This window comes from Brassica napus, chromosome C7 (assembly GCF_020379485.1).
Source record: "Brassica napus cultivar Da-Ae chromosome C7, Da-Ae, whole genome shotgun sequence".
Lineage (NCBI taxonomy): Eukaryota > Viridiplantae > Streptophyta > Magnoliopsida > Brassicales > Brassicaceae > Brassica > Brassica napus.
Window position 1 is genome coordinate 17,724,079 of NC_063450.1, and position 25,989 is coordinate 17,750,067.

At 44.9% G+C, this 25,989-nt stretch overlaps 1 long non-coding RNA gene and 1 pseudogene across 1 annotated transcript; one reads left to right on the forward strand and one right to left on the reverse strand.

The window, feature by feature from the left end:
• The window catches only part of LOC125590458, a 124,120-nt pseudogene that overhangs the window by 75,886 nt on the left and 22,245 nt on the right, over positions 1-25,989 (reverse strand).
• LOC111202963 lies at positions 880-1,856 on the forward strand. The gene is made up of 2 exons (XR_002655937.2): positions 880-1,294; positions 1,487-1,856. It is a non-coding gene; the product is annotated as an uncharacterized LOC111202963 (long non-coding RNA).

Genomic DNA, 25,989 nt, shown 5'->3' on the forward strand with positions numbered 1-25,989 from the left:
GTTAGTTTGCAATTCAAAAAAGAAACTTAAATATTTAACTTTACCCAGACGACTTACTTGAAAGTCGTCCAGGCAGACGACGTACGAGAAAGTCGTCAAAGATAAGCAAGGTTTGACCATAATCTAGGAAATAAATCTGGACGACTTTGCTTATCCTGGACGACTTTCAAGTAAGTTGTCCAGATTTAATAAAATATTGAAATTTTTGTTTTCCCAGAGACGACTTACTGGTAAGCCGTCCAGGAAAATTCAAATATCTGACACAATTCGGTCAAATGCAAAACTAACTCATTTATCCTAGACGACTTATCAGTAAGTTGTCTAGGATATTAACTAAATTTTTTTTAACAAACAAAGATTACGACTTAAAAGTAAGTCGTCCGTTTGACCAGAAGACTTACCCGTAAGTCTTCTACAGCCAGACTACTTACAGGTAAGTCTTCTACACGAACAGATCTGGAAAAAATTTCAATTTCATACCTTAAACTAGTGAGATGACTTCCTTAGCACATAGAGTCTTCTCCAACCAGCCATAATCTCAAACGAAAGTAACCCACCAAGAATAGTATGCTTGAATGGCTCTATCAACTTTAAAAAATTTTGAATCAAAGCTTGAGTTTTTTGGATGAATATGGAGGCAAAGTGAAAGAGATGTTGTTTTTAGTTCATAACAAGTGAGAAAGAGAGAGTGTAAATCGATTTTAGGTGCATTAAGAGCTTCAAATTGGTTGTTCATGGTGGTTGGGGTATTGATGACAATGGCAATCTTGTAATTACTTGAAGATGACGAGGGTGAGAGAGTGAAAATGTCATTTTCGTAAAAAAAATAAAAAAAATTTGATGGCATGTTCGTGAATATTATGAACTTGTGGGGTGAATAGGACAAAAGAAAAATCCAAGAAAAGCATGGGTTTGTTTTAGGTTTGACTTTGAGTTTTGAGTCAATATTGCAAAAAGCCCTTGTTTTTTTAGAGCCATTGATTTTGATTTAGATCAAAAGCCCAAAATCATTTTGTCTATCTATCCTCGCACTTTCTTCCTATTCGTCAATTTGTTTATGGCATGGACCATTGTTCACAACCATTCATTAACTTCTATCCAACGGATAAAATTAAACATATTTAATATTATTTTTGTTTTTTTCTTCTTCCTCCTTTTCTCGTTTCTGGTTTCTCAGATCTCTCTCCTCTTCTCTTCTCTCTCACGACATTGCATCTATACACTTGGATCAGATGCCGAGACCACACCATGTACGTTTGAGGAAATCGAAAGCCCTGATTTCAGAGACTTGAAGGTGATATGGCTAAACTTTTAGTCCGTGATTTGATGATTCTTCATCAGAATTTCCTGTTTTTTTTAAGGGGTTTCTCTGAATCTGTCTTGTAGTTATGATGTGAAGTGCCAAATTTGGATTGTCTCCCTGTCTGAAACTGTTGATGAAAGTTTGAATCTTTTTCTGTTTTTGTTTTGAAAACTGGGTTTCAAGGAAGAACGAGATGATGAAGATGAAGAACAGCCGGAGATGGAGAGAAGAGGCGGAGGCAGAGGAATAAGCAACGGCGGATGTGGTCGAGCCGAGCAAGAAGAAGAAGAAAAAAGGCGGAGAAGGAGAGCAGACAGAGACGCAAGGAGGAGGAGGATGAAGTAGGAAGATGACGAGCAGATCGAACGGTGGTGGTCTCGGCGTCAACGACGAGTGCGGCGGAGATTGAAGAAGAACGTGGTTTAGTTAGGTTTAGTTAGGTTTGGTTAGGGTTAGTTAATAAACCAGATTTGTATGTAAACCGGTTTTTGTAATAAACCAATACATTTGTAAACCAAAATTTTAATAATAAATAATTTTATTCACAAACCAATTATATTAGAATTTTATTTTATTTTTAAACGTGGTTTAGTTAGGTTTGGTTAGGGTTAGTTAATAAACCGGATTTGTATGTAAACTGGTTTTTGTTATAAACCAATACATTTGTAAACCAAAATTTTAATAATAAATAATTTTATTTACAAACCAATTATATTAGAATTTTATTTTATTTTTAAACATAGCTTTATATTTATGTCATTATAACATATTTTACAGCTTTATAAAAACGTCATGAAAAAATACATTGTAGCACTAAACAAATGCTATAAAAGGACTAATCAAGAGCAGACGTTAAATGCTATAATATGTCTATTTATTATAGCACATGATAAAACGCTGCAATAAGTGGGAGGTCTATTGTAGCTGCGGCTGTCACGGCGTTGTTCTAAACGCTACGAAAACCCTATAATAGCATATTTCAGGTGCTACTAATATCGATTTTTCTTGTAGTGTTAGGTTCAATTCTATAGGACCAGTTCACACTTTATCTTTATGGGATCAGAATTAAGCTAAAACGAATTAGGGGTTTGAAAAGATGTAAATAACGTAAGGAACAAGTAACAAGATTAGGTTGTTTTCGAATTGATTAAAAGCGGTAGTCTAGGGTTTCTTTTCAGGCAAGGAGTTCGCGAACCAGGCAATTATTCAAGTTCAGTTTATAACTAGTCTAAACTCGGATCACTCAAGTTAAATCAACCCAGTCTCGTGGTATCGATTCCTTTGCAGGTCGGTCTTGATGCCTAAACTCTCGTTTGAATCAAGACGCGACAGCAAGCCTTAGAGATCAAGTCCGATGTGTTCACAATACACCCTAATATCTACTCTCGCTGACTAGGGATGCAAAGCTCATTCAAATCATATCAGATTATCAATCAACGATTAGCTAAATCGATTAACCCTAATTCATGCACTAAGTGATCGGTTCAATGCAAGCAATAAGAACTGATATGAATGTAGACAATTTTAAGATGACTTATCTATGCTCAGTTTACGAATCCAACACCCTAGAACCCTAAACTAACTCGGTGATTACTCAGACATAACACAAGAACAGAGAAGCATGATTTTTGAATAATACTGCATATAATATATCAAAAAAATCAGAGGGTTCAGGATAATCTTCTCTATGAGATAGATGAGGCCTTCTCCCTTACAAGTAGCAATCGCTAAAATCAAAGCTCTCAGGTCTTTTCTTGCGTAAAAAACTAAGGTAGGTCTAAAATAATAAATAGGAAACTATATATATAGGAGCCACATGCGGCTATAGGAAAGAAATAGGAAATCTAGGGAAAATCCCGAAATAATTGGAAACTTCCTTTTTATTCTATGTCGCTGGAATATGCACTCAGGCTGCTCCGCTTGGCTGTTCCGCGCAAAAGACTTCAAATCATACTTTTCTCTCTTCTTTTCCTCTAGCTGGTCCATTTCCCATCCAATGCAATTCTAGACATGTTATGACTCGAAGGAGACTAAAAAGACTCGATAAAACCTTGAAAACTATTAGTAAAACATACATATAATGTGCCAAAAACACAATATATCAACTCCCCCAGACTTAGATCCTTGTTTGTCTTAAAAAAAAATCAAGTACCAAAAACCGAGAGAAAGGTTTGAAAGTGTGGGAACTCGCCTATTCTCAGCAACCATACAATAACCACGAATCTCTGAACCATATAAGCAGTTTAGCTAAAACGATACATCCTTACCAAGAACCCCACTGACTGCTGTTCAAAATCGGCTCCATACTCTGTATCTCATACCTGCCAAAGTTAAAACCTTCCAGACAAAACTCCTTATATTCAATTAAGAGTAGTGTGAGCTTCTCATCATAGGCATTAGGTAGGGTAACGGTCTAGGTATGAAACAGGCTTTTTGTGTTTAAGTGGAGCTAATCAGTGTTTAGTGGTTACCAAATTTCGTAGAGGATGCAGGATATCGCGCAAAATTGCAAGAGGATAGATCCATTGATGTCCACAGCCTCTACACGTTTTTGCATGTTCTTCTTTAGGAACAGTCGCTCTGATCTGCATGGTTCTCATCTCTTCTCTTTATGATCCTTCTATTTTACCAGTTGCGTCTATCTTTCCTTTGGAATCTTCTCCTTCTTCATCACCTTATTCTCAAGTACAATAAGCTAAAGTTTTTTTTCCCTGATACATAGGTGATGGTGACGAAGCAGGATGTAACAATTGTGATAACGTCATGCCACTAGAGTTCTTGACCTCACATTCATTCTTGTCTCTCTCCTTTTCATAGTTAGATCATCGGCGGCGGAGCGGCTGCTCCATGTGCTTCCGCCTATTCTTCAGCAGAAACTTCGGTTGCATCAACGAGTGAGAGACTGTGTCGATACCTTCCTCTCCGACCCTTTTGTACATATCTGCACATAAGATACTGAATAACAAATGCACGAGTGCGGAACAAAGGCTTTAGGGTTTTAAGGTGGGTACTAGCTAAAGATGAGCTATGTGGGAACCGAAATTCGCACTGTCGATTTATGTTTAAATTAGGAAATTAGGAGAACCCTAGTTCCCCAGAGGTCCCGGATATCTGCTAATACCACACGCTAAGCAATCAGAACAAGAGATAACGACGATAAATTATATGAAATCGTAAAAAGAGAGCAAAGAGAAGTCTTATTCCGAATTTGCGTATGAGTGTATACGACAAGGTATAAGCCTGGGCTCGAGAGCTGTCGGCGAGATTCCTAGTTCTAACAACCCTAAGACGGCTAAACCAAATTGAGTCGCAGCTCGAATAACAAAAACGGAAAGTTGCCTAATTGTCCTAAGTGCTAAGTTTGCTCTGAAAAAAGTCCTCCCCATGCTTCTCGCCTAGGACTCCTTATATACTGGCTCCAAGGTCGGTTTACGCTTTTCCCTTCTGCCCTTAAGCCACCATAGCATAAAAATAGACATATTCCATTTTTTCCGATCTTCGTAATTATCTTCAAAATTTCATATTTATCCGCGGAAACTTGACATTTATCTTTCCTCGCGAACCAAGCATAAACCGTCATGCGGCTTACAGGCTGTTGGTTAAGAAATCGTAAGTTGGGCCTCGAGTCATGTCTTAGGTCCCTTTGGGCCGTCTTCCGACTCGAAGCGTTTATTACGGCTTCTTTCGATAAAGAACAAACTTTCCGCGGTTTTTACGGTTAAGTTTGATCGATAACTTAGAATGGCGGGGAATCGTGAAATGGGTTCGCTACGGTCTTCGGGAGATAGCATCAAAGGGTAGACGAGAATGAATGGACTAATGTCGTATCGACGTTTCGGAAGAGTTCGGTCGCTACGTAGCGACCGAGCGGAATGGACGTTCGGTCGCTACGTAGCGACCGAGCGGAATGGACGTTCGGTCGCTACGTAGTGACCGAGCCTTGGCTAGCGACCGAGCGGAGCACGTGTTCGGTCGCTGCGTAGCGATCCTTTTCGAGCTCTTGTCCGATGACTCGCGTTTCCTCCGCAAAGCTTTTCGTAAAGAAGAATCTATTTCGAAAAAGTATTTGTCAAAGAAGGTTTCTACGTTTTCTTCTTCGGGGATTTGGACGTTAACTTCGTCGCAACCGTTTTCGACCCCAACAGTTAGCCCCCCTGCTCGTTAGAGTCGAGACACTAGCGGGCGGTTTGACGATTTTGGCAAAACTAGGCGTATTGAATGAAGTTTACTTCAAACTCCGCGGAAAAGAATTCTCGAGAAAGTGTTTATTAAAAAATATCAAATTCCAAGCCCATACTTCTATAAGTAGTGAGCTCTTGTCATTCATTTGCTCCACACCTTCCTTTCTTCAAACCTCCAAAACCTCTCTAGCTCCAAATCTCTTGTTTTTAACATGTCTTCTTCCCATTGTGACAAGCGAGGTACCGGTGTGGAGATGGGCGAGGCCACCTCTCCGGCGCCGATTCCGACTTCTCTGGTCAAAGCGCCGGCTTGCGTTGCCGACCATCTCTCCTTTCGAGAGAAATTAGTTTGTCGCCAAGCCGAGAAAGAACAGGTTCGAGCTGGCGCCGAGTTACCGTCCTCTTCTGCACTGGCCGTTGCTCCGGGTCATGGGACCGAGGGCGTAACTCCGCGATATACGGGAACTCTCGCAGGCTCGGTCATTCCGGATGCTTTGGCTTTACCTGCTGGATCGTCCATGACTCCGATTCTCGTCAAAGATAAGGAGAGGGCTGCTGACTCTATGCCTCCTCCTCCGGCCAGGAAGGAGATCATTCTAGCGCTGCATGCTCCTAGTGTTGTTCCGGTTGCTCAGCCTAAGGGCCGGAAGAGGAAGTTTACCAAGGGCGGTGACGGGGAATCTTCGCAGCAAGTGTTGGGGTCAAAAACGGTTGCAACAAAGTTAACGTCAAAATCCCCGAAGGAGAAAACGTAGAAACCTTCTTCGACAAATACTTCTTCGAAATAGATTCTTCTTTACGAAAAGCTTTGCGGAAGAAACACGAGTCATCGGACAAGAGCTCGAAGAGGGTCGCTACGCAACAACCGAACACATGTTCCTAGCGACCGAGCTCGAACCAAAGTTCGGTCGCTACATAGCGATCGAGCGCTCGGTCGCTACGTACCGACCGAGCTCTTCCGAAACATCGATACGACATTAGTCCATGCGTTCTCGTCTACCCTTCGATGCTATCTCCCGAAGACCGTAGCGAACCCATTTCACGATTCCCCGCCATTCTAAGTTCTCGATCAAACTTTACCGTAAAAACCGCGGAAAGTTCGTTCTTTATCGAAAGAAGCCATAACAAACGCTTAGAGTCGGAAGACGGCCCAAAGGGACCTAAGACATGACTCGAAGCCCAACTTACGATTTCTTAACCAACATCCCGTAAGCCGCATGACGGTTTACGCCTGGTTCGCAAAGAAACATAAATGTCAAGTTTCCGCGGATAAATACAAAATTTTGAAGATAATTACGAAGATCAGAAAAAATGGAATATCTCCATTTTTATGCAATGGCGGCTTAAGGGCAGAAGGGGGAAAGCGTAAACCGACCTTGGAGCCAGTATATAAGGAGTCCTAGACGAGAGGCATGAGGTGAGGACTTTTCACAGCAAACTTAGCACTTAGAGCGATTTAGGCATATTTCCGTTTTTATTATTCGAGCTGTGACTCATTCAGGTTATTACCGTCTTAGGGTTTTAGAACTAGGAATCTCGCCGACAGCTCTCGTAGCCCAGGCTCTTACCTTGTTGTAACGCTCAAACGCGAATTCGGAATAAGATCTACTTTGCTCTCTTTTCGATTTCTTATACTTTATCGTTGTCATTATTATGTTCTGATTGCTTGGCGTGTGGTATTAGCATATATCCGGGACCTCTGGGAAATTAGGGTTTTCCTAGTTTCTTTATTTAAACGGAAATCGACTGTGCGAATTTCGGTTCCTACAGTTTGGCGCTAGAAGGAGGGGAGGTACGGATCAATCTAACTCTCAGCCAGTTGATCAAAACAATGTCTGGAAACACGAAAGACAAAATCGCAGTTCGTAACAACGCTGGTAAAACAACCCCAGCGGCCACTGTGCCTATGGCCAACGATTACGCAAACGCCATAGTTCCAAAAATAAAAAAATCAAAAAAAAACCTAGCCGCGACTTTTCGCCAATAGGAAGTGCTACGAAACGAGCTTGCGATTTCTCTGTCTAAACATAAAGGAAAATGATAAATTTTATCAAATCCCGTAAGTTTGGTTCATTTCCGAGCTAAAGAAGTTTCAATGCGTAAGGGTTTTACCAAAACACGTTTTCCGAAAACTTTTTGGAAGGGTAAAACTTGTTCTCCCAAAAACCGCAGAAAACGCCTAGGTTAATCGTGGAAAAAGGAAGCGCAGCAAATCGATTACACAGCTCGGTCGCTACATAGCGATCGAGCTCTAGCCAAGCTCGGTCGCTACGTAGCGACCGAGCACGCACAAGGTTCGGTCGCTACGTAGCGACCGAGCTCAAGCCAACTCTCCACTCGCTACGTAGTGACCTGAAAGGCCTCAGAAAGGTCCTCCTTTGCGTTCTCGTTTGAATCCTCATCGAAACGCTTTTCGTTTCGTCTCAATCGGAGTTTCCGTTGAGATTTTACGACGAAAACAAGTAGGACTCTTCTTGGCTTGCTTCCACTCGCTACGTAGCGAGCTGTCAGACCTTCACTCGCTACATAGCAACCTTTCAGGCCTCAGAAAGGTCCTCCTTTGGGTTCTCTTTTGAATCCTCATCGAAACGCTTTTCGTTTCGTCTCAATCGGAGTTTCCGTTGAGATTTGACGACGAAAACAAGTAGGACTCTTCTTGACTTGCTTCCACTCGCTACGTAGCGACCTGTCAGACCTTCACTCGCTACATAGCGACCTGTCAGGCCTCAGAAAGGTCCTCCTTTAGGTTCTCTTTTGAATCCTCATCGAAACGCTTTTCGTTTCGTCTCAATCGGAGTTTCCGTTGAGATTTTACGACGAAAACAAGTAGGACTCTTCTTGGCTTGCTTCCACTCGCTACGTAGCGACCTGTCAGACCTTCACTCTCTACATAGCGACCTGTCAGGCCTCAGAAAGGTCCTCCTTTGGGTTCTCTTTTGAATCCTCATCGAAACGCTTTTCGTTTCGTCTCAATCGGAATTTCCGTTGAGATTTTACGACGAAAATAAGTAGGACTCTTCTTGGCTTGCTTCCACTCGGTACGTAGCTACCTGCCAGACCTTCACTCGCTACATAGCGACCTGTCAGGCCTCAGAAAGGTCCTCCTTTAGGTTCTCTTTTGAATCCTCATCGAAACCCTTTTCTTTTCATCTCAATCGGAGTTTCCGTTGAGATTTTACGACAAAAACAAGTAAGACTCGTCTAAACTCTTTCGCTTGCTCCTACTCGCCCTTACCTCCATCTTTGTGTTCTCCTTCAAATCTTGATCGAAACATCTCTTGTTTCGTCTTGATTGGAGTTACCATTGAAACTTTACGATAAAAAAAAACCCCGCAAAGATTTGTTTTCTCGCTTGGATTCAGATTAATCGTATAAAACGGCAACGGTTAACTTAACACCTTAGCCGCCTCAACTATACGATTACGTTGAACCGTTTTATAAAAATTGATGTCGTATCTATGGAGAAGATAACAGCCAAGTTCGGAAGATAAATGACAAGTTTAAAGGATAAAGACCAATATTGAAAATGGCGAACATACACGAGAAGAGGAAGGGGAAATAAGCAAGCAAAACTGAGAAGAGACAAAACTGCGTCTTCGAGAGAACTAAGGTATTTCCGACTTGAAATTTTTGAAATCAGACTTGGAATTTTCGTAGGAAATTACTAAGAAATAAAAACGCCTTTGAGACTGCTATAGAACTTCAGGGAACGTAAAACCTAGGTGGATAGTCTAGCGAACTAAGTCTTAGGCGATTTTTCTTGTCTCGATATATCGTTCCATAACTGTTCAGCCAGATCTTGCAAACCGATCTAAAATCTCCGAAAATTGAGAAACGATCGCCACGCATATCAAGCTCGCTTCCTAAAGAGAGAAAAAACGAGAGACATGAACGTCGTCTTAAAACCGATTCGTTTCTAGCAATTTTCTCGGAACCGACATATTCCAAGTCGTCAAAGTGGAAACAAACCAAATCACAGTCCAAGCGTCGTCTTTAAATCGTCCAGGATTATTGATCATTTCAAACCTTAGAAGAAGAAACGTACACAACCCTTCAAAGTATCAGTTCAACTGTTTTCTTTCATAAAAAAAAAAAAAAAAAAAAAAAAAAAAGGGGGAGTAGGTACGTATACTATACTCGTATACTCCCAAACATCAAAAACATTTGCAAATCGTCAAGAAAACGATTTTGTCAAAGCAAATCGTCTCAAATAGGCAAACGACAATCTAAAATTCGTCTAAACGCTAGCAACATATCGAGACGATCATGAAGATAATCTCAAAGACTATACATCATTTCTTGTCGCAATCATGCGTACATAAAACATATACAAATATCAAACTGAAACTCGACGATTAGCAAAAGTATTGAAGCCCTTTCCAGTTTTAGAAAGCCAGTTTCGTTTAAAAATTTCTACGAGAAATCTTCAATCACCAAAGCATTTCTTTCAGTATCGAAAACATTTGTGACGAAGAAAACTCGAGAAAAGATGTAGCATCGTGCAAAAAGAGATGCTTTCCTCCCGATGGTGGCTAGATCCACCTCTAGTCGACCAATTCGTTCCAGAAACGAATGTGTCATGATAATCCTTTCATAAAACCTATGAAAAATGTTCTGCTACTAGATCGTAATGAAATAAACTTCGGTAACACTCCATGAGTAAGTCCAAGCAACTTTCACCTAGGATCAAACTACGAGACGGCTTGATCTACGTAGCCACCGAGCTCGAGCCAAAGCTCGGTCGCTACGTAGCGATCGAGCGCTCGGTCGCAACGTAGCGACCGAGCTCTTCCAAAACATCGATACGACATTAGTCCATGCGTTCTCGTCTACCCTTCGATGCTATCTCCCGAAGACCGTAGCGAACCCATTTCACGATTCCCCGCCATTCTAAGTTATCGATCAAACTTTACCGTAAAAATCGCGAAAAGTTCGTTCTTTATCGAAAGAAGCCATAACAAACGCTTAGAGTCGGAAGACGGCCCAAAGGGACCTAAGACATGACTCGAAGCCCAACTTACGATTTCTTAACCAACATCCTGTAAGCCGCATGACGGTTTACGCCTGGTTCGCAAAGAAAGATAAATGTCAAGTTTCCGCGGATAAATACGAAATTTTGAAGATAATTACGAAGATTGGAAAAAAATGGAATATCTCCATTTTTATGCTATGGCGGCTTAGGGGCAGAAGGGGAAAAGCGTAAACCGACCTTGGAGCCAGTATATAAGGAGTCCTAGGCGAGAGGCATGAGGAGAGGACTTTTCACAGCAAACTTAGCACTTAGTGCAATTTAGGCATATTTCCGTTTTTGTTATTCGAGCTGCGACTCAACTAGGTTATTGCCTTCTTAGGGTTTTAGAACTAGGAATCTCGCCGACAGCTCTCGTAGCCCAGGCTCATACCTTGTTGTAACGCTCAAACGCGAATTCGGAATAAGATCTACTTTGCTCTCTTTTCGATTTCTTATACTTTATCGTTGTCATTATTGTGTTCTGATTGCTTGGCGTGTGGTATTAGCAGATATCCGGGACCTCTGGGAAATTAGGGTTTTCCTAGTTTCCTTATTTAAACGGAAATCGACAGTGCGAATTTCGGTTCCCAGAGCAAGGAGACTCGAGCATAGCGTCGGGGCTTCGCGGAAAGGTTTGTCACTCACTTACTTTCTTGATTGCTACATATTTTTCTAAAAGACATGGAATCCCTAACTTTCTTCTCTTTTCGCAGTTCATGTCGTTGATCGACGGGAGTTGTTGGAGCTGCAGGGTAGATGGTCTGAAACAGAGGCCATGCTGACGGCTGTCAAGGATTCTCACTCAGTGAAAATGTTGAAACTTGAGGTCGCGATAGGGGAGCTCGAGAGGGATCTCGGGAAGACGGCGAGTTCATTGCTTAAGGAGAAGAAAGCCAGGAAGGCCAAATCTTCGAAGGTGCGTCGTCTTCAGCGTCAGATCGAGGGCGATGCAGGATTAGCGAGCCGTGGGATTCGAGAGGCCAAGGACGCTCTTTGTTCTGAGTTTCAAGCTTGCTTGTCGAAGATTTCCGCCTTTCTGGGCTCTCTCGAATGCATCCGAAACAGGGATTTAGCCTTGGCGACGATTGAGGGCGGGATGGCTGTGGTTCAGTCATTCCAAAGCGAGACTCCTCCGACCTTAGAGGCCGAAGAGGCCCGACTGTCCGGCTGCAAGGGAGATTTGGAAGTCGTGGATGGAGATTTGGATCTCAACCTAGCTGACCTGAAATCCGCGTGCTTTCTTCCGACGTGTTCAGAAGGCCCGGAGGGGAAAGATCCGGTGCTCGGAGAAGGCGGAGGTGATGCGGCTCCAGGTTTGAATGAAGTGACGGGTGAAGAGGGAGCGTGAGCTCTGAGGATGACATTGGTTAGATCTCTTGCGGGAGATTTTTTTTTATGTTTGATGTTTCGGCCATAAATGGCCTCATTTCATGTTTCGGGACTGGCCGTATGTGGCTTTGAATCCCTGCCGTTCTGCGGCTTTTTTTTTTTATGACAAGATGATCGAGTTGCATTTTTCATAAGCTTACGTATGGCGTGGAAGAAGGGTGATGAGTTGTCGTCTCATATCCTTCTTCGATGTGAAATGTTTTGTTCGAGATCTGTTTGGAGAGTTTTTCTGCGAGATATCGACTTCGCGGGATATCTGGACCGAACTTTAGTTCGAGCTCGGTCGCTACGTAGCGACCAAGCTCTGGCTCGAGCTCGGTCGCTACGTAGCGACCAAGCTCCTGCTCGAGCTCGGTCGCTACATAGCCACCGAGTTTCGACTCGAGCTCGGTTGCTACGTAGCGACCGAGCGGAATGGATGTTCGGTCGCTACGTAGCGACCGAGCATTGGCTCGAATTCGGTCGCTACGTAGCAACCGAGCAGAGCACGTGTTCGGTCTCTGCGTAGCGATCCTTTTCGAGCTTTTGTCCGATGACTCGTGTTTCCTCCGCAAAGCTTTTCGTAAAGAAGAATCTATTTCGAAAAAGTATTTGTCAAAGAAGGTTTCTACATTTTCTTCTTCGGGGATTTGGACGTTAACTTCGTCGCAACCGTTTTCGACCCTAACAAGCTAGCCACTCAGGATCACCAAGATGGGTAATAAGAATAAGAAGTCCTGAGTGTTTGATCACCTTAAACCCTAATCTAAGGCCATAACAAGAAGAATTGCAGTCAAGATTAAGTTCAAGTTAGATGGAGTTAAGTCTTTTCAGAGTAACCTCGACATGCTGAAAGCTTCTGGAGAACAAGATGATGTAACGTCAGGGTGTTCTGGATCCACATGTGCGTCTGTCGCTTCTACTAAGGTCACTGAATAAGATGAATTAAAGCATGAGGGTGGTTAATACACATCATAGAATAAGGTCCTGATTCCCACAAAGTTTGGACTGACTCGATAAAAACATCAAAGCGGACTGAATCTAAACATAAAAACCAAAGGTAAACGATTAGTAGTAGATAATCGCCTCCCCCAGACTTACTTCTCACCATCTCAGGTGAGAAAATAATTCAAGGAAAAACTAAAATAATAAACAAGTGCAGGAAACAGAAACATAAATAGAATAGTTCAAACGGATATACCAATGGATATAGAACTAGGAGACTGCCTAGTCAGTATCATCACTCTCGCACTGGCCCGCGGAACGCCTGTTCCTTCTGCGTGGAGTGGCCCATGGAGTCTCTTCGTCGCTCCTTGCAGTTCCTGCTGGCTCCTTCCCTGGACGATGTCTGCGCGGCGTAGGCTGGTCTTGACAAGGTTCAGCTGTGCTCGGAGCTCCCATGCATCCTCCAGTGATCGCCTTCAGTATCCTCTTCATGAGGCTGTTGTTCTTGCACTGAGAATCTACCATCCAGCGACGGTACGCGGCGTCATCTGCGTTGTCATCAAGTGGGCCCAGGTCATATTCATTGTCGCCTACATCTGTGCGGACAAACTCAACATCATCCATGGTGTCGTCACAGTATGATGCCCTTGGGTCGGCGCAGAAATTCTTAGCATCAGGAACGAAACAGATGTTGGTCACTTCGTTCAGCGAAGTGATGATCGGTTGAGGAAGCTTGCAGTAGAGGTTTCGCCCATCCTGACTGAGGAAGCTATAGGTGTTCTCGTCGCAGAGAATCTGGCAGTTGATCAGGTAAGGGATGTCAATGAACGCCGCTGTCTCGTTACACTGATAGACACAGAGATCGATCTCTAAGTGGCGGAAGAGAGGAGTAAGCAAACTCCCAGAACGGTCTTTCTTCAAAGAACCCTTAACTACTCTGGCTTTCTTGTCCACAAACATCTGAACAAGCACACAACCGGGACTGGTTGTCATCGGTGCAGTCAGAATCCCGATGTCGGAGGATTTAAGCTTGTCCTCAACACCGGCACACAGCATCTGTAACTCTCCACGTGTCACCTTTGAAGTCTGGTCCTTTGTGAAGAGCAGATTGCTAAGGACCTTAGCAGTAATGCGCAGAACAGGGTTACGGATGTGAGACTGACTGGCTGATCGGGATTTGAAATCCCCTGAAGCGATGAATTTCCAGAATGCCTGCTCTGGAATAAACTTCCTAGGGAAGGAAGTCTGAGTGTACTCCTCGGACATCTCGTAGACCTCAGTCAGTGCTTCCAAGCTGATGGAGTGCTTGACACCGCTCGCAAAGAAAGTGAAGGAGGCCTCCTCAAAGATTGGGAAACCGGGCCTTTTGAAAGTTAGCTCCGCGGTGGCGAGGACTTGCCTCACCAAAATTAGGGTACATCGGGTGAGTTCGGTGACAGAGATAAGCTATTCCCAACATTTGGAGAACCGCATGTAAGTCCTTATGGAGGCCTAAATCACTCAAGGCCCCGGCGTCGACGAAATGGGTCGGGAAGATGTTGGTGTTGAGCAGAGTGTTGTAGCGGCGTGAGGCTTCTTTATCCCATCTTGTCTCCGATTTCTTAGGGATGTTCTCGTCTGTGATGGAGATCTCGGTTCCCTCTTCCCATGTCGATGGGTAAGAAAAGGGAACAGTGTAATCCTCTGGTTCACCCTGAGTGTATGGTGGCTTGATTCTAGATGCTGCTTTGTGCGTTTGGGAGTCATCTGTAAAACAAAACCAAAGGAAAGAGTTAGTACCATTCGATTGGGCTTTGTAGAAAAAGTGGGAAGCTTTTGCGATTTTTAGTTGCTCTTTCCAAACTATTCCATAGCCCAATGTGGTGATAACAACCGATTGACAATGGCAAACCAGATACAATCACTTTAGAAGATTACATACGTTCATTCAACTTGCCAATCGATTCAATAGATCCCAAAATCATATCTTAGAAATCGATGCATGTGTAATTTAAGAACATTGGCCCAAAGGTTATGAATTTCCACCTAATCATTTTAAATATTCTCATCTCATCTTCTATTAACCATCCCAACAGAAAAAGGAGAGGTCGATTTTAATTTTGATAAACCCTAGAATCGATCTATTCAAGCGCAAAGAAGAGAAGATAAAGAGATTTGTAGGCCGACAATCACAATGTGATTTCGCCTCTTACCGTTCGATTGGAGATGGTAGAGTCCTGCAAATAAGCCAAATAGTTCGAAATCCAACCAAATAGAAACCGAAAAACTCAAAATAAGTTGAAGAAGTTGAAAGAGTTTAAGGTTTTAAAAAGGAGAGGGGTGAGAGGTGATGGAGGAGGCAAGTTTTGTGGAAGTGGGAAAGAGATAGGGAAATTTCCCCTTTTATAGGTCCACTTCGTGCCCCACTTCCCACTTCCTAGGGTTTCCCTCTATTTTACAAAATAATTCAAATCTAATTAAAACTGTTTTTTTTTTGTCCCGAGAGACTTACCTTCGCGGAGCAGCTGCTCCGAAAAAATCGGAGACTGTTCCGGTTTTTAGTAACTTGGGATTTTTGATTTTTATCCTGCAAAGAAGAAACAAAAATGAAATCTAAAAGAAATATTTACACTCACCAGTGGGTTTCCTCCCACCAAGCGCTTGGTTTAAGTCACTAGTTGACTTGGTTGGCCTATTAGGCTAAGGAGGGGATCGCTTAGGGGAATTTCTTTACCCTCTTCGATTGTTGTCTCAGCAAGGTATGGATTTATGTGTTGGCCATTGACAACAAATTCTTCCCCTTTCATGTTCAGCAACACAACAGCTCCGTGGGGGCGGACCTCTTTAATGGTGAATGGTCCGGACCACCTAGATCGCAGCTTTCCAGGGAAAAATCGTAACCTTGAGTTGAAAAGGAGCACCTGATCCTTAGGTTGAAAGTTGCGGCTGATGATCCTCTTGTCATGGTAAGCCTTAGTTTGCTCCTTGTAGATCTTAGAGCTTTCGTAGGCTAGATGCCTAATTTCCTCCAGCTCGTGAATCTGCATGGATCGTCTCTCTGCTGCTGGTTTGATGTTAAAATTGAGTAGTTTCACAGCCCAATCTGCCTTATATTCCAACTCAACCGGCAGGTGACAAGCCTTACCGTACACCAGATTGTAAGGAGTATTCCCGATTGGTGTTTTATAGGCTGTTCTGTAGGCCCAGAGAGCGTTGTCTAGCTTGAGCGACCAATCCTTGCGGCATGTGCTGACTGTTTTCTGCAGGCTGCTCTTGATCTCTCTGTTTGAAACTTCCACTTGCCCACTAGTTTGAGGGTGATATGGCGTGGCTACCTTGTGTTGCACGCCGTTATTCTTCAATAGTCCTGCAAAGATCTTGTTGATGAAGTGACTACCCCCATCACTGATGACCACGCGTGGTACTCCAAATCTTGGAAAGATTATGGTTTTGAATATCTTAGTTACCACCCTTGCGTCGTTTGTGGGACTGGTAATCGCTTCCACCCACTTAGAAACATAGTCAACTGCTACCAAGATGTACTCATTCCTGAAGGATGGTGGGAATGGTCCCATGAAGTCGATTCCCCAACAATCGAATACTTCAACCTCCAAGATGAAGTTCTGAGGCATCTCATTCTGTTTATTGATATTCCCTTGTAGCTGGCATGAGTCGCATCTAGAGATGTAGGAGTGGGCGTCTTGGAACATTGCTTGTCACCAAAAACCAGCGTGAAGGATCTTAGACACGGTTTTAAATGTCGCAAAGTGCCCTGCATAAGAAGAACCATGACATTGATAGAGGATTCCTTGAATCTCAGATTCAGATACACATCGTCGGAATACTCCATCATTACAGCTACGGTACAGATAGGGTTCGTCCCAATAATAATGTCTTGCTCCTGTTAGGAATTTCCTTTTATCATTGCCAGTGAATTTGACAGGTTCTTTCTCAGCAGCCATATAGTTGGCGATCTCAGCAAACCATGGAAGATTGGGATGTTGCTTTTTGATCGCGCATACAAGGTGTTCCAGGTCGCTGGAACAAACTGGATGGAGCGGTTGTTCTGTGACGCTTCCCAGACTGATCGAGTAGACATGCTCGACTGGAAGGCTGTCATCAAGTGCTGTATTTTCATCTATTTTCATTCTGGAGAGGTGATCTGCAACGTCATTCTCAATGCCCTTTTTGTCTTTGATCTCCAGGTCAAATTCCTGGAGCAATAGGATCCATCGGAGTAGCCTTGGTTTCGCATCCTTTTTCGTCAGCAAATACCTCAATGCTGCATGATTAGTGTGCACTATCACCTTAGATCCAACTAAGTAGGATCTGAACTTTTCAAAGGCGTAGACAATTGCTAGAAGTTCCTTTTCTGTAGTTGCATAGCGGCACTGAGCTTAATCTAATGTCCTACTTGTGTAATAGATCACGTGAAGCTTCTTGTCTTTTCGTTGTCCAAGCACATCGCCAACTGCAAAATCGCTTGCATCTGTCCTGATCTCGAATGGGAGATCCCAGTCTGGTGGTTGCACGATGGGTGCGCTGACTAGAGCTCCTTTGATCGTGTGGAAGGCTGACAAACAATCTCTATCAAACTCAAATCTTGTCTCCTTGCAGAGCAGGCGAGTGAGTGGTCTTGCGATATTGGAGAAGTCCTTGATGAATCTTCTGTAAAAGCCAGCATGTCCGAGGAAACTCCTGATTCCTTTGACCGAGTTTGGAGGTTGTAAGCTCATCATCACTTCTATCTTTGCCTTCTCCACTTCGATCCACTTTTCTGAGATTTTGTGACCGAGAACAATCCCATCTCGCACCATGAAGTGATACTTCTCCCAATTTAAAACGAGATGCTTTTCCTCGCAGCGCTGAAGGACCCTGCACAAGTTTGACAAACACACAGAAAAAGAGTTTCCATAGACGCTAAAATCGTCCATGAAAACTTCCATTATATCCTTAATTAGGTCAGTGAAAATAGACATATGCAACGCTGGAATGTCGAAGGAGCATTGCACAAACCAAACGGCATTCTCCTGTAGGCGAACGTTCCGTAAGGACACGTGGAGGTTGTCTTCTCCTGATCGTCTGGATGAATGGTAATCTAAAAGAAACCTGAATAGCCATCTAAAAAGCAGCAATATGGGTGGTTAGCCAATCTCTCAAGCATTTGATCAATAAATGGGAGCGGGAAGTGATCCTTTCGTGTGGCTGTGTTTAGTTTTCGAAAATCAATATACATACGGTGACCGGTTACTGTCCTAGTAGGTATCAATTCATTCTTTTCATTAGCAACCACAGTGATCCCCCCTTTCTTAGGAACTACATGAACAGGGCTAACCCACTTACTATCAGAAATCGCATAAATTACACCACCTTCTAGAAGTTTCATTATCTCTTTCTCAACAACATCATTTAGATTTGGGTTTAACCACCTCTGATGCTCTACAGAAGTCATCGATTCATCTTCTAGGTGTATTCTATGCATGCATAAATCAGGTGAAATACCAGGAATATCATCTAACGAATATCCTATTGCCTTCCGGTATTTTCTCAATTCACACAATAGTTTAGCAGTTTCCACATTATTAAGCTCAGAGTTCACGATGACAGGGTATGTTGAATTAGGTCCAAGAAATGCATACCTGAGTCCCGCTGGAAGGGACTTTAATTCGATCTTTGGAGCCTTGAATTCGCTCCACGAATCATCAAGCTGGCTGGTTGGTTTGGTCGGCTTTTTAGGAGCAGTTGCTCCTTCTGGTGAAATTTGATTGCTTGTTTCCCCCAGTCTTAGAAAAGCGACCGTCTTCTAGATGATTTCACACGATTCAAGCATTTTTTCGTACCCGTCTGCATCAACGTTGCACGTGTTCTGCTCAGACTCTACTCGTATCAGAGCTACTTCCAAAGGATCATCTGCGAGGATTTCTTCGATCATCCCTTGTTGAGGGGTCAAGGCGGCATTCGTGTCGCTATTCGTGAAGTTCTGACCATCTAGCATAGGTCGTTTGAGAAGCTCATCCATCTCGAACTTCATCACGATATCTCCCAGTTGGAGATCAATCGTCCCGTTGCAGACATCAATGATTGCAGCAGATGTGCACAGGAAAGGACGGCCCAGAATGAAAGGGTCTTTTGGTTCATCTTCGAGCTCCAGAACCACGAAGTCTGCCGGAACAGTGGTGTCACCAATTTGAACTTGTAGATCGTCAAGAACACCTACTGGCAACTTGACTGATCTGTCTGCGAACAACAAAGAAATCCTGGTTGGCTTGAAGTTGGTTAGTCCCATGTGTTTTGCAACTGAGTAGGGCATGAGATTCACACTGGAACCCAAATCGCACAAAGAACAAGCGAAGACTGTTTTTCCAATCTGAACAGATAGGACAAATTTTCCAGGATCTTCCAATTTCCTGACTGTTCTGTTTTGAAGGACTGTGCTGCATTCTTTCGAGACCATCATGATGTCGCTGTCTGCAGAGGTCTTCTCGGAGATCAGCCCTCTCACAAGATTGCGCATTGAAGGAATCATCTGAATAGCATCCATGAGAGAGAACTTAACATTTAACTCTTCAAGCATCTTCTTGCACTTCATCTCTTCGCAATCCTTGCGTGATTTCTTAGCAGGGACTGGATAGGGAACTTTTGGAATGTAGACACGAGTGGGAACAGGTTGATCTTGCGTCGTGGGGGCTACTGGTTATGCGGCTGTTGGATGTTCCGGTTCTTGATTGTCGTGTGGACATCCTCAAGCAGAGGTTGTTCACCCTCTTTCTGTTTTCCCTTCTCTTGGGAAGTGAGCTTCTTGGGGACATGATCTGATAGATGTCTTCCACTTCTCAGCTCGACTGCGTTACAGTCTTTGGGATTCTTGTATGTTTTCCCTGGGAGTGTTCCCTGTTGCCTTTTTATTGTTTCAGCAGTTTGAGCAATCTGAACGTCCATCTGCCTTATGTGGCTCGCTACAGCATCGTATTTCGAATTCAATTCCGTGAACATGTTGTCCATCCGAGTGTTTATCTCAGTTGTAACCTGGTTCAGTGCTTTTCCTTGAATCTGTTGACCTTGCAGAAGTTGTTGCATCATTCCCTTCAGCTCATCTGGCGGACCGCTCGCGGTTGCGGGAGCAGCCTACGGATTATTCTACCGGTTCTGAAATTGATTTTGAGCCTGACTGAGGATGAACATCTTCCCATTCTCATTCTGATTCTGATCTGATTCTGGAAGTATGGCTTCTGATATCCAGTGTTTTGGATTTGGTTTCTGTTGGGATCAAAATCGGTCACGACAGAATCGATGTCCGAAAGTCCTTAGAAAAACTGAATCTCGGTCAAAACTTCAAAAGCCGAGAAAACGAACAGCCGAAACGGATCGCCCGGCAAGCTTGGCCGCGACACGAGCCAGCTCGCCCAGCGAGCACGGCCGTGTTGCCGGACGAGTCGCCGGTGAGCTCGGCCGTGACACGGACCAGCTAGCCCGGCGAGCACGGCCGTGTCGCCGGTTGACTCGCCGGCGAGCATGCCCGTGTCGCCGGTCGACTCGCCGGCGAGCTCGGTCGTGACACGGGCCAGGTGGCCCGGCGAGCACGGCTGTGTCGCCGGTCGACTCGCCGGCGAGCCGGCCGTGTCGCCGGTCGACTCGCCGGCGTGCTCGGTCGTGACACGGGCCAGCTCGCCCGGCGAGCACGGCTGTGTTGCCGATCGGCTCTCTCGATCGTGCCACGGATCGGCTTGCCTGGCGAGTGTGGCCAATTCTCCGTGGACCATTCCGAACCGGGTCCCATCCCATAACCATGCATCTTCGTTCGAAGTTTCGTAACTCAGTCTTCGGGTCCGTGGATACGACACCAATGTTCCGTCTAAAAAACATCGTCGAAAGTATTCGGGAAATTGGGAAGGTTATGTCTCTCGAACAGTTTCCTATTCATCGTAGTAGAGCAGGTTACGGTTAACTTAACACCAACTGCCTCGGCTATGCGAAGAAACAGGGTTCCGTTGGAAGAACCATGCCTATACCAATGGCTACTTCGCGAGTAAAATCGTAAAAATGCTTAAGTCTCGATACGGCCCAAAGAGGGTCCGAATTGCGGATAATGGCCCATCTTTGGTCCCAAAAGACTTCAACCCAAAAAACTGGTATGACGGTTTATCGCATCCGCGGGAAGAGATAAATGTCAAATTTCCGAAGATAATCACAAAGAAAAAGTAAATATGGAAAAGCCCGCTTCGCGACAAATCCGGCCCGAGAAGAGGTAAACCGACCTAAGGAGGATTATATAAGGAGGACCTAGGACGAAGAGAAGAGAGAGAGAGCATTCTAAGAGCAAACTTAATACTTAGAGCAATTTAGGCTTTTTCCGTTTTTATTACCGAGCTGCGACTCGACTAGGTTAGAACTTAGTTGGCTAGACTAGCGAACATACCGACAACTCTCGTGGCCTAGGATCTTACCTGTTGTTCACGCTCAAACGCGAATTCGGAAATAAGACCTCTTTGTTCCCTTTTTTGCTCTTTTACGATTTATTACTTTCGAATCTTTCATATTGATTGTGTTGTGTGTGGCCCAGTAGATAACCGGGACCTTCAGGAAAGGCTAGGTTAACTTGGCTTTCCTCCGATTAACAAAACCCGACGGTGTGAATTTCGGTTCCCACAGTTTGGCGCTAGAAGGAGGGGGGTACGGATCTATCTCTCTCGCAACCACACACGCTCAGTCCGATATGACGACCAACGCTGACACAGACCCGCAAACGCACGACGGGACTCCCGTTGATGCCAACGCTGATAAGACTCCAGCTGGAAACGTAGCAACGGTCACTACCGACGCCGCGATACTAGACCAGATGAAGGAAATGTTCGCCTCCGCTCAGAAAAAGACGGACGAACAAGGAAAACTCGTGGCCTCTCTCGCAAAACAGGTGGAAACCTTAACAGCGAAGGCCGGGAGCAAAGCCCCGCGCGGAACCACAAGAGCCCGCAGCGGCAGAAGACTTGATTTCGAAACTCCGGGCAATCGAGCTGCACACGCGGACAAGGCTTCCTCAGGCCAAAACCCTGATGAAACGCTCCAGCCAGGTGCACAGCCAACTGCGGAGAACCTTCTACCTCCTACCGGGAGAAACGAAGGAGAAGAAATCGAGCGCATCGACCTGGATATAAGCGACCAGTCCGAGTACTCGGACGACGGTGCTGACATCCACCGAAGAAGAACGCGAAGCCAGTCCGCTCGGCAGGACGCGTCCTTCGAAAAACCCATGACCGAGGAAGAAGAAAACCTCTATTGGGTAGAACAGGAGGAGCTGGCCGAGAAGCAGTCTAGGATCCACCGCGGCCAACACAGACAAGCTCGCAAGGCTGCCAGAAATCCTGATGAGATCCACGATCTCCGCGAGTACATCGCGAAAACCGCAGCGGAGGTGAAAGCAGTGAAATCACAAATCCACCACGCGACAAGCGCAGCGCCCGAGATCGACAGACTTCTCGAGGAAGCACGCAAAACCCCGTTCACTACCCGGATTACTGAGACCAACGTCTCGGACCCGGGGAAGATCAAAATTCCCATCTTTGATGGCACCACCGACCCGAAAGCGCACCTGCAGTCTTTCCAGACCGCGATGGGGAGGTGCAAACTCAAGGAACGCGAACAAGACGCTGGCTACTGCCTCCTCTTCGTCGAAAACCTCAAAGGAGCCGCCCTCGAATGGTTTTCTCGCTTAAAACGAAATTCCGTCGGAAGTTTCTGCCAACTTGCTTCAGAGTTTCTCAAGCAGTATTCCATGTTCATGGACAGAGAAACCTCGGACGTCGATCTCTGGAGCCTATCTCAAAGAGAAGACGAGCCACTTTGCGAGTTCATGAACAGATTCAAGCTCGAGCAGGAGCTCGGTCGCTACGTAGCGACCGAGCTCTTCCGAAACGTCGATACGACATTAGTCCATGCGTTCTCGTCTACCCTTCGATGCTATCTCCCGAAGACCGTAGCAAACCCATTTCATGATTCCCCGCCATTCTAAGTTATCGATCAAACTTTGCCGTAAAAATCGCGGAAAGTTCGTTCTTTATCGAAAGAAGCCGTAATAAACGCTTCGAGTCGGAAGACGGCCCAAAGGGACCTAAGACATGACTCGAGGCCCAACTTACGATTTCTTAACCAACAGCCCGTAAGCCGCATGATGGTTTACGCTTGGTTCGCAAGGAAAGATATATGTCAAGTTTCCGCGGATAAATACTAAATTTTGAAGATAATTACGAAGATCGGAATAAATGGAATATCTCCATTTTTATGCTAGGGCGGCTTAAGGGCAGAAGGGAAAAAGCGCAAACTGACCTTGGAGCCAGTATATAAGGAGTCCTAGGCGAGAGGCATGGAGGAAGACCTTTCACAGCAAACTTAGCACTTGGAGCAATTTTAGGCAATTTTCCGTTTTTGTTATTCGAGCTGCGACTCAATTAGGTTTTTGCCGACATATCTCGTAGCCCAGGCACTTACCTTGTTGTAAACGCTCAAACGCAGATTCAGAATAAGAACTATCTTGCTCTCTTTTTTGATTTCTTATTTTATTACTTTTCTCGTTTCGTGTTCTGATTGCTTGGCGTGTAGTATTACCAGATATCCAGAACCTCTGGGAAATTAGGGTTTTCCTAGTTTCCTTATGTAAACGGAAATCGACAGTGCAAATTTCGGTTCCCACAGTTTGGCGCTAGAAGGAGGGGCGATACGGATCAATCTAACCCGCAAAAGCCACTCAACGATCAGGAACGATATGCAAGACTCAACGTGCGCGAACGTCATTTCGTTCAAGGGGGGAGCACCGGTCGATCGAGCCAAACCTTGAAATGATCTCCTTGTTATCGAACTGACGATCCGAGATATCAACGTCGCTAGGGTGCTAATCGACACCGGAAGTTCGGCCGATATCATCTTCAAAGATACTCTCGAGAAAATGGGGATCGATCAATCCGAAATCGTGAAATACCCTAGCCCACTACTGGGACTTTTGGGAGAAACGACCATGGCCTACGGGTCGATTAATCTTGCAGTCAAAGCCGGAACCGTGACAAGAGTCACAGAGTTTCTAGTCGTTGACCATCCCGCATCTTACAACGTTATCATGGGAACGCCATTGTTGAACACCATGTGTGCCATCCCATCAACGTACCATCTTTGCCTCAAGTTTCCAACCCCTAACGGAGTCCAGGTAATATGGGGAAACCCAAGAGTATCACAGGTGTGTTACGCCGCATAACAAAAACGAAAAAGACCAGACCTCGAGACCACTCTAAGAAAAACGAAGAAAAAGGTCTCCGACCAGGTTTCGCGAATTCAAGATTCAACTGAACTCTTCTGGCAGTTTCGTAACTTCACGACCCTAGAGGAAAAATGCGAACCAACTTGCGAACCTGTGGTCACAGTCTATCTCGACGAAGCACCTCCGGAACGATGCGTCGAGATCGGAGCCAATCTCCGCGAGCCTTTGAGGACAGAGCTCATAACCTGTTTAAAAAAGAACCTGAATACTTTCGCATGGGCCGCAGAAGATATGCCAGGGATTGATATTAACTTAACGTGTCACGAATTAAATATCGATCCAACTTTCAAACCCGTCAAACAAAAAAGGCGGAAGCTAGGACCTGAACGGGCTTCCGCAGTCAATGATGAGGTCGAAAAATTGCTTAAAGTCGGGTCAATAACGGAAGTGAGGTATCCAGACTGGCTCGCTAACCCTGTAGCAGCCAGAAAGAAAAATGGAAAATGGCGAGTTTGCGTGCATTTTACCGACCTAAACAAGGCCTGTCCAAAAGATAGTTCCCCCTGCCACACATCGATCGATTAGTAGAAGCAACGGCGGGAAACGAACTTCTGTCTTTCATGGATGCCTTCTCAGGTTACAACCAAATTATGATGAACCTTGACGATCGCGAGAAGACTGCGTTCATCACCGATCGCGAAACTTATTGCTACAAGGTAATGCCCTTCGGCCTCAAAAACGCTGGTGCAACTTACCAACGACTCGTGAACCGTATGTTCTCTAAACAACTCGGTAAAACAATGGAGGTTTATATCGACGACATGCTCGTCAAATCCCTCCAAGCAAAGGATCACGTATCACATCTCGAGGAATGTTTCGCGCAGTTAAATTCCCATAACATGAAGCTCAACCTGACAAAATGCAGGTTTGCCGTGGCATCAGGGGAATTCCTCGGCTACCTAGTCACATTCCGCGGCATCGAAGCTAATCCAAAACAGATCAACGCGCTGATCGAGATGGCTTCGCTAAAGAATAAACGGGAAGTCCAAAGGCTGACCGGTAGAGTCGCGGCACTTAACCGGTTTATTTCATGATCAACAGACAAGTGAGAAAACGCTTTCCAACAGCTGAACCGGTATTTAGCTTCCCCTCCAGTCCTTGCAAAACCCGTGGAGGGGGAGCCTTTGTTCTTATACATCGTGTATCAGCAACAGCTGTGAGCGGCGTGCTGACCAGGGAAGAACGCGTCGAACAGAAACCTATTTTCTATATAAGTAAAACCTTGCTGGATGCCGAATCTAGGTACCCGCAAATGGAAAAATTAGCATGCGCGGTTGTAACATCAGCCCGAAAACTAAGACCGTACTTCCAATCCCACACGATCGTCGTCCTCACGACTTTTCCCCTACGAACGATTCTGCATAGCCCGAGTCAATCGGGCCGGTTGGCCAAATGGGCGGTGGAACTGAGCGAGTACGATATCGAGTACCGACCAAGAACAAGCGCAAAGTCACAAGTGCTTGCGGACTTCTTGGTCGAATTACCGACAGAGACCATAACCAACGAGGAACCAAATTCCACTTGGCTCCTTCATGTCGACGGATCCTCGTCCAAGCAGGGATCAGGCATCGGAATTCGCCTCGCATCTCTGACGAGCGAGATCTTAGAGCAATCATTCAGGCTGGAATTCCACACCTCAAACAACGAAACCGAATACGAAGCACTCGTCGCAGGACTGCATTTGGCTCACGGCTTGAAAATACGAAACGTCCACGCTTACTGCGATTCCTTGTTCGTGGCAAGTCATTTCAGTGGAGAGTATGAAGCCAGGGACGAACGGATAGACGCGTACCTCAAATTGGTCCAAAAACTAGCTCAAAAGTTTGACTGTTTTGCCCTTACGCGAATTCCCCATTCCGAAAACGTCCAGGCAGATGCCCTCGCGGCCTTTACATCAAGT